Source organism: Bos mutus, chromosome 20, assembly GCF_027580195.1.
Source record: "Bos mutus isolate GX-2022 chromosome 20, NWIPB_WYAK_1.1, whole genome shotgun sequence".
NCBI classification, from domain to species: domain Eukaryota; kingdom Metazoa; phylum Chordata; class Mammalia; order Artiodactyla; family Bovidae; genus Bos; species Bos mutus.
Window position 1 is genome coordinate 37,508,184 of NC_091636.1, and position 9,582 is coordinate 37,517,765.

Here is a 9,582-nt window from a genome sequence, read left to right on the forward strand (position 1 = left end):
TTTTGGTCATCGGATGCTGTGAGAGTAATTTGGGGTAAGGTCAGAATAAAGTTATTTCATGCTTTAAAATGTACATTGTGCTGTGCTCAGTAGTTGAAGTCAATCTTCTCCTAATGTCACATCTATAGGCTGATTCTGAATTGAAAGACCAAAGAAGAAAACTTTAGAATGCTACCAACCCCATTTTCCTGGGCTGGGCAGGGGGATTGCTGTGGCCTTGTGAGGCAGTTCACCTTGGGTCACAGAAGTGGCAAAACCAAGCCTCCCCCCTCATCCTGCTCTTTTCCCACATAGGACCACACCTGCCAAAATGCAATGACATTCTCACAGGATGACCTGTTCACTCCTGTCGATAGACCTCAGTTGTAAAATGGTATTTCTATCACTGTTGCATGAGTTCCAGTAGGTTCTTCAAAAATCTCCTGATACTGGGACTTCCCTGGTGGTCCAGTGGCTAAGGCTTCCTACTCCCAGTGCAGGGGGCCCAGGTTCAATCCCTGGTGGGGGAATTAGGTCCCACATGCTATAACTAAGAGTTGGCGTGTTGCAAATAAATATCTTGCATGCTGCAACTGAGAAGATCCTGCATGCCACAACTAAGACCCAGGACAGCCTAAAGAAATAAATCTTTAAAAAAAAATCTCTTAATATCAACAGATAAAACTTGGGGAGATAATTTAGTCTTGGAGAAACATACACTAAGGCTGGGGTCAGGTTGTGGAAGCTTGGGCAAATCCTGGGACTAACTAAAGGTAAGACAAAAACTAGGTTTCAGACTTTTTTTAACCTGATAAAGTTAATTCATATATGAGCCCACATCACACATTAAAACCCAAGTCAGCCCACACTGTCAAGGAAACCTAACACTCCAACTCCAAATCTCCAACTCAGCTTTAGCTAGCTTGTGTGCTAAGTCACTGCAATGGTGTCCAGCTCTTTGCTAACCTATGGACCATAGCCTGCCAGGCTCCTTTGTCCATGGGATTCTCCCAGGCAAGATTACTCAAGTGGGTTGCCATGTCCTTCTCCAGGGGATCTCCAGGGTAACTCAAAGTACTCAATTTCTAAGAAAAGCACTCTAATAGGATAGAATAACTTCATAGCAAAAGACAAAAGCCTTAAACTCTAAGGACCCCACAATTTTAGTGATGCCTCAATTAGTAAATCTTACAGAGGCATGGCTTGTTGTAGTAAATTCAGCCATAGGTAAGATGTCTGGGAGTATGTTTTGCAGATCTCAGGCCCAGGCCTGTGGTCAGGGGATGGGAGGGGATGGTGGGTGGTGATGAGACAGACTGGACTGAGCAATGGGTCATAATTTTTATGGCCATGTGGCCTTGCTAAGCACCAGGATAGATGCAGGAAATGCCAAATTAATAGTTTGCCCAAAGTCAACGAAGTGAACATCAAAGTCAACACCTGAACCTGGTGTTCACACTCCCACCAATCATTTTCAGAGAAACATACAGTGAAAGCCTAATATGGTTTGACTCACTTATAAGGGAGATATTTTCAGATCCCATGTTAGAAAGCTATATTGTCCAATGTGGTTGCCACCAGCCACAAGTTGCTATGGAGTGCTTTAAAGTGGCTAGTACAAATTGAGATGAGCTGTAAGTGTGAAAGTGAAAAGGGTTAGTCACTAATCGTGTCTGACTCTTCGCAGCCCCATGGACTGTAGCCTGCCAGGCTCCTCCATCCATGGGATTTTCCAGGCAAGAATATTGGAGTGTGCTGCCATTTCTTTCTCCAGGGGATCTTCCCGACCCTGGGATCAAAGCTGGGTCTCCCACATTGTGGGCAGACTCTTTACCATCTGAACCACTGGGTAAGTGTGAAGTATATATTAATTTTGAAATTTTAATCCAAAAAATGTTAAATATACCATTAATAGTTATTAATATTAATTACATGTTTGTAATTATAATATTTTAGATATTGGGTTAAGTTGTTGTTTAGTCACTAAGTTGTGTCTGACTCTTTGTGACCCCATGGACTGCAGCACACCAGGCTTCCCTGTTCTTCACTATTTTCCAGTTTGCTCAAACCCATATCCAATGAGTTGGTGATACCATTGAACCGTCTCATTCTCTGCCATCCCCTTCTCCTCCTACCCTCATTCTTTCCCAGAATTAGTGTCTTTTCCAGGGAGTCAACTCTTTACATCAGGTGGCCCAAGTATTGGAGCTTCAGCTTCAGCATCAGTCCTTCCAATGAAAATTCAGGGTTGATTTCCTTTAGGATTGACTGGTTTGATCTCCTTGCAGTCCAAGGGACTCTCAAGAGTTTCCTCCAGTACCACAATTCGAAAACATCAATTCTTTGGCACTCAGCCTTCTTTGTGGTCCAACTCTCATATCTGTACATGACTACTGGAAAAACCATAACCTTGACTATACAGACCTTTGTTGGCAAAGTGACATCTCTGCTTTTTAGTATGCTGTCTAGGTTTGTCATAGCTTTTCTTCCAAGGAGCAAGTGTCTTTTAATTTCATGGCTGTAGTTATCTGCAGTGATTTTGGAGCCCAGAAAAATAAAATCTGCCTCTGCTTCCATTTTTTCCCCTTATTTATTTTCCATGAAGTGATGGAACTGGATGCTGTGGCCTTTGTTTTTTGGTTGTTGAGTTTTAAGTCAACTTTTTCACTCTCCTCTTTCACTGTCATCAAGTTAAAGAAAATATATTAAAAATATGTTTAAGAATTTCACCTGTTTCTTGTAGCTTATTTTCATGTAGCTAATAGAAAACTTAAAATTACATACGTGACTTGCATTGTCTTTCTATTGGACAGCACTGTTATAAAGTGATTACTCTTTATAGAGGTGTTCTTAGGCTTGGCAGCACTAGCAAGCTCTCCAGTCCATTCCCTCTCAATTTATTTAAATAGATTAGCATGTGTTGAGACTATTTTGGTCTGTGCACAGAGGTTTAATGCTATGGTAATAGTAATAATAATAAAACAGCTACCATTTATTAAATCTTTTCTGTGTGCCAGGCCTTGTGCCAAGTGCTTTACATTTGCCTCATTTACTTGTCACAACAACCCTATTGTTACTAAATTTTATTATTCCCACTTTCCCAATGAAGGAATTGAGGTTCTGAGAGAATGAGCACCCAGCCAAGATCACAAGCTGGTTAAGTGGTTGGACTCAGATTCTACCGCAGCCACTTGCTTTCAAAGTTCAGACCTTTGAGTGCCACACAATTTTGCTTTGAGAAAGAACACTCTTGATGAAAATGATGCCTTCTGAATTCTACAAATTCCCACAGGTCTGAAGACACTGAAAGGAAGTCTGAATACACAGAGAAGGACAAAATGGTTGCAGTCCTCAGGGATCGTACAATATCATACGGAGAACACATGCAGTGAGATAGATGACTATATAAGGCCTGATGAGATTGAAAAATTAAACTCCCTAGACACACAGGAGAGAGATTAATTCCAGTTTCGGGGGGAAATGGCGGGTTGCATGGAAGAGGCAATATTTCAGAAGGAACTCTACAGATGAAGTTTTTTTAATACAGTTAGGAAGATCTCCTGGAGAAGGGAATGGCAACCCACTCCAGTATTCTTGCCTGGAAAATTCCATGGACAGAGGAGCCTGGTGGGCTATGATCAAAGGGGTCGCAAACAGTGGAACAGGACTGAGGGCCTAAACACACACACACACACACACACACACACACACACACGGGAATAGCTCGGGAGAATCTTTCAGGTGGCAAAACCAAAGAGCAAAGACGCTGCATGGACTCCAGAGAAGCTATTAAAATATGGCACAAGTGAAAGACAAGACAAAAGAGGTTGAGTATACCGTGTTTTATTTTCAATATATTTTTGACTGTGCCGGGTCTTAGTTGTGGCATGCAGGATTTAGTTCTCTGGCCAGGGATGGAACCTGGATCCCCTGCATTACTAGAGCAAATTCTTAGCCACTGGACCACGAGGGAGGTCTCAAGCATACTGCGTTTAGACAAGTAGAGAGTAAGAAGGTAGAAAGACCTTGGATACTTTGCTTTATTCTTTTTTTTTTTTAATTGAAGTATAATTGATTTACAATATTGTGTTAGTTTCAGGTGTATAGCAAAGTGATTTGGTTATATATATATGTACATGTCTACATACATATATATTCATTAAATTTTTGTTGTTATTGTTATAGGTTACTATAAGATATCTGTGGAGCCCTATACCAAGGTCGCAGGTGTGGAACACTGTACCACAGGATAAAAATCTCTGGAACTAACCAAGCCCCATAGCAATTGTTGCCATGAGCTTCCGGATCTAACCCAGCCAGTTCCGTGACCCCATATTATGTAAAATACCTACCCTACTATCCACCCTATAGCATCCTAGCCAATCACCTAATGCCACCATTCCAGTAGGAATTTTCTCTGTCTCGAGGCTATAAAAATTGGCTGCAAGCCTGGCAAAGCGTTCAGCTCACCCTTGAGCCACGCTGCTATTCTAACAGCATCTCTCACTCTGCTGCCTGCTGCTGCCAAGTCGCTTCAGTAGTGTCCAACTCTGTGCGACCCCATGGACCGCAGCCTACCAGGCTTCTCCGTCCATGGGATTCTCCAGGCAAGAACACTGGAGTGGGTTGCCATTTCCTTCTCCAATGCATGAAAGTGGAAAGTGAAAGTGAAGTCACTCAGTCGTGTCTGACTCTTAGCGACCCCATGGACTGCAGCCGACCAGGCTCCTCCATTCATGGGATTTTCCGGGCAACAGTACTGGAGTGGGATGCCATTGTCTTCTCCTCTCTCACTCTAGTAAACTTTATTCTCTCATTCTACCTCATGTCTCAAAATTCTTTTCCAACTCTCACACAGACTGTGACAATGTTGACTATAGCTCCCTGTGCGATGTAAACATAAATGTGTTAGTCACTCAGTCGTGTCTGCCTCTTTGTGACCCCATGGACTGTAGCCTGCCAGGCCCCTCTGTCCATGGAATTATCCAGGCAAGAATACTGGAGTGGGTTTCCATTTTCTTCTCTAGGGGATCTTCCTGATGCAGGGATCAAATCCAGGTCTCCTGTGTTGCAGGCAGATTCTTTACCATCTGAGCTACCAGGGAAGCCCTGGTGCTGTACAGAACAAATAAATCCTTGTATTTTATTAATTTTATATATGGTAGTGTATATCTGTTAATCCCAAACTTCTCATTTATCTCTTGCCCACCTTTCCTTTTTTGACAAGGATTTCTTGGGTTGGAAAAAAGTCTTTTCAAAATCAAAGATAGCTTTGTATTAATGCAATTTGTAAAGCTCTCAAGTCTTTTTCTATAACCAGGCCAAACAGACAATAGCACCAACTACCACAAGATCAGACCCTAAGACCTTCAGAGAATCACCCATCTTCAAGAATCAAAAGGAACAGTGTATCCAAATGTGACAAAGATGCCAGGGAAGTGATCTCCTGGTGGCCTACATTCTTTCATATTCCAGGATCTTTATCAGCAGAAACAAAATGCCTTCTCAACTATGCCCCTGCCTCAGCTCCACCCCAACGCATACTCAGGTCAAAATCCTGGTTCCCTTCGACTCCATTACAGGAAGGACTGTTTGGGGGCCAATAGATCCACAGAAGGCAATGGCCCCACTCTAGTACTCTTGCCTGGAAAATCCCATGGACGGAGGAGCCTGGTAGGCTGCAGTCCATGGGGTCGCTAAGAATTGGACACGACTAAGTGACTTCACTTTCACTTTTCACTTTCATGCATTGGAGAAGGAAATGGCAACCCACTCCAGTGTTCTTGCCTGGAGAATCCCAGGGACAGGGGAGCCTGGTGGGCTGCCGTCTATGGGGTCGCACAGAGTCGGCCACGACTGAAGTGACTTAGCATAGCATAGCATAGATCCACAGAAGGATACTAATTGCTAACATTAAAGGGGCAGACAGAGAAGACTAGAAAAAGTAGCTTTTACCAGCATGTAGGAGACAGTGAATAATTTTATTAGATAATCTGTTGGAATCCCTCTTAGATGTCTGTTAAGTTTTCAAATTTAATTTTTAAGGCAGAACTCACTGCCCACTTCCTTGACAGGGAAGATAGAGTTTCCCCTTCCACTGCTTAAATCTTTTTTTCACTAAATCCAATGTGACTCAGAACTGTCTGTCCAACTTTCAAATTCTTGCAGGAAATTGGAGCCACCACGTGAGGCCTTTTGTTATGGAACAGTTAAGTGATTAAAATGTAGTCCCAATCTAATTTCAGCCCAGGGTTTGTCTCTGGTTAAAATGTGTGGTGGTGAATTTAGGGAAAGGAGTGTTGCTGAAGGGTTAATTTATCTCGGGTTAAAATGGAAACAGTGACAGACTTTATTTTCTTGGGCTCCAAAATCGCAGTGGATGGTGACTGCAGTCATGAAATTAAAAGACACTTACTGCTTGGAAGGAAAGTTATGACAAACCTACATAGTGTATTAAAAAGCAGAGACATTACTTTGTTGACAAAGCTTCATATAGTCAAAGTTGTGATTTTTCTAGTAGTCAAGTATGGATGTGAGCGTTGGACCATAAAGAAGGCTGAGAGGCAAAGAATTGATGCTTTTGAACTGTGTTGCTGGAGAAGACTCTGATTCAGAGTCCCTTGGACAGCAAGGAGCTCAAACCTGTCAATCCTAAAGGAAATCAATCCTGAGTATTTATTGGAAGGACTGATGCTGAAGCTCCAATACTTTGGCCGCCTTATGTGAAGAGCTGACTCATTAGAAAAGACCCTGATACTGGGAAAGATTGAGGGCAGGAGGAGAAGGGGACGACAGAGGATGAGATGATTGTATGGCATCACCAACTCAATGGACATGAGTTTGAGCAAACTCTGGGAGACAAAGGACAGGGAAGCCTGACGTGCTGCAGTTCATGGGGTCTCAAAGAGTCAACATGACTGAGTGACTGAAGAACAACAACAAACCACCTTTTGCACCAGTCTTTCACTACAAATAATAGTACCATCACCAGGACCAAGCAAATCCTACTCCTAGAATATGGCCAATGTTTATATGTCAATCCTGAAGCTATGCCTCTGGCATTCTTTTAACCCACTTGGAATATCTAGCTTTCTCAACTTCTTATCACAAAGAATTTATTTCTTCTTTGCTGGCTTTTTAGAACTGTTTTCTTGGATCTTCTGGATAAGATTGTTGTTGTTCAGTCGCTCAGTGGTGTTCAGCTGTTTGCGACCCCGTGGGCTGCAGCACACCCGGCTTCCCTGTCCTTCCCTATCTCCCAGGGTTTGCTCAAACTCATGTCTGTTGCTTCAGTGATGCCATCCAACCATCTTATTCTCTGTTGTCCCCTTCTCTTCTTGCCCTCAATCTTTCCCAACATCACGGTCTTTTCCAACAGATTGTAACTTGGTGTTAAGAAATTTTATTTTGCTGAGGAAACCTCCTCTTACTCTCAAGAACTGTATCATTCATCATGCTTGCTGTGCTGTTCACCTCACAATAAGTTCTCTTTTTTATAACCAATTATACCTTCATACCATCAGATTACCCACTCCAGTACTCTTGCCTGGAAAATCCCATGGACAGAGCAGCCTAGTGGGCTATAGTCCATGGGGTTGCAGAGTGTTGGACACAACTGAGGAATTTCACTTTCACCATCAGATTTAAATACATGTGTGGAATTAACTAAAAAAAAAAATAGATGTGATTAGGGTGAGAAAAAGGAAAAGAACAAACAAGACAAGAGAGTGGACGAGGGCACAGATAATCTTCAAAAGCGTAGAAACTGGCTATGGTGGAAGCTGGGGTTTTGATTCTCATTAGGAAGTCATTGTGAACCAGAGGAAGACTCCTCTCTAACATTTTTCCTAAAAGGTTGATGTGACTTGTTCAGCTTCCTCAGCTCCACCAGTAGATTTCTGGTAGATCTCCACCACTGTAGATTTCTCTGTCTTATTCTGGTGCCCCTTCAATCCTATGGAAAGCTTAAACTTGCTAACATGTTTACATAAATTTTTCCCCTCTAAAATTTTTGAGGATTAAGTCTTCAAAATGCTTTTTCTTTACAAAAGAGTAAAAATTATAAAGGAAAATGTAAATGTTGCCCTTATATACTCCTTTGCACCCCCAAATTTTGCTTCATCCACATCCAACATTTTATTTACTTTTTAAAAAAATAGAAGCATAGTTGATTTACATGTTGTGCTATTTTTGCTGTACAGCAAGGTGATTTAGTTAAATATATGTACATATTCTTAAAATTTTTTTTTGCATTATGACTTACCACAGGATATTGAATGAATTCCCTGTGCTATACTGTGGGACCTTGCTGTTTATCCTTTCTTTATGTATTAGTTTGCATCTGCTAACCCCAAACTTCAAGTTTATTTACTCTTTATGCAACAAATTTCTGTTGAGTCCCTGCTCCGTGTGTGGCACTGTTTAGGTGCTGTGGATAGATGCTGAAGAAAGGAAAGGAGGTCTGGATGCTCCCGGAGTTTGCATTCTAGTGGGAGATAGAGCCTCAACAAAGAAATGCGCATGGCTTCAGGAGGGGGCTGTGGATCTCACTGAGAGAGATAGGAAGCCACTGTAGGGCTTAGCTTAGCACAGAGGGGTGAAGTAGTCTTTTTAAAAACCAACTCTAGGACTTTCTTAGTGGTCCCGTGGTTAGGACTCTGTACTTCCACTGTAGGAGACCTGTGTTCCGTCCTTGGATAGGGAACTAAGATCCTGGTACAGACAAAAAAAATCGAACTCTGGCTGCTGGGTGGAGAATGGTTAATACGGTGAGAGACTACTAGAAAAGCCTCAAGGCAAGATGATGGTAGCTTGGATTAAGGTGACTAACCAGAGAGATGATGAGCAGTGGATGTCTTTTGAAAGAACTGTCGGTCTTTAATGATGTTTGAATGAAGGGTATGAAGGTAAGAGAGTAGTAAAGGATGGAACTAAAGTTTTAGGCTTGAGTAAATGTGTAGATAGAGTTTAACTGAAATGGGTGGAAAGCTGAAGGTTTCGGTTAGGTGTAGGGAACGGAAGAGCTGTTTTGGATTCTCTCAGATCGCCAAGTGTAGATGCCGGGTGGCAATGGCATTCAAGAGAGATGGAAAGCCGGCATTCCATATTTGTCACACACACAAATTTAAGAGCTCCAGCTCTGCATGAGCATGCCAAGGGAGTGCATGGGTGTGCATGGAGACAGAGCAGAAAGATTCATAACAAATGGAATAACTAAAAATTAAATAGTTCAGTTTATTTTGCTTAACATTATACATGCTAGTACACCGAACACTATTACAAAGGCTGAAGTTATATCTAATGGAATCTCTATTATTCTGCTTCATACTGTTAGCCAAATTTTTCATAAGCATGTGTTGGCTCAAAAAGGATGACACCAAGGTTTTTGGCCTGAGAAACTGGAAGACTGTGGTTGTAATTTATCAATTTGGGGAAGAGTGGGAACAGACTTGTGTGCGGTGTGGGCAGGACAGGAAATCAAAAGGTAATCAAGTAGGGATATCGAATAGGCTGTTAGATATAAGAGAAGGAATTCAGGGGCGAGGTCTGGTTGGAGATTAGATCTGCTGTTATCAAATTCTAGATAGTGTTTAAAGCTAGGGC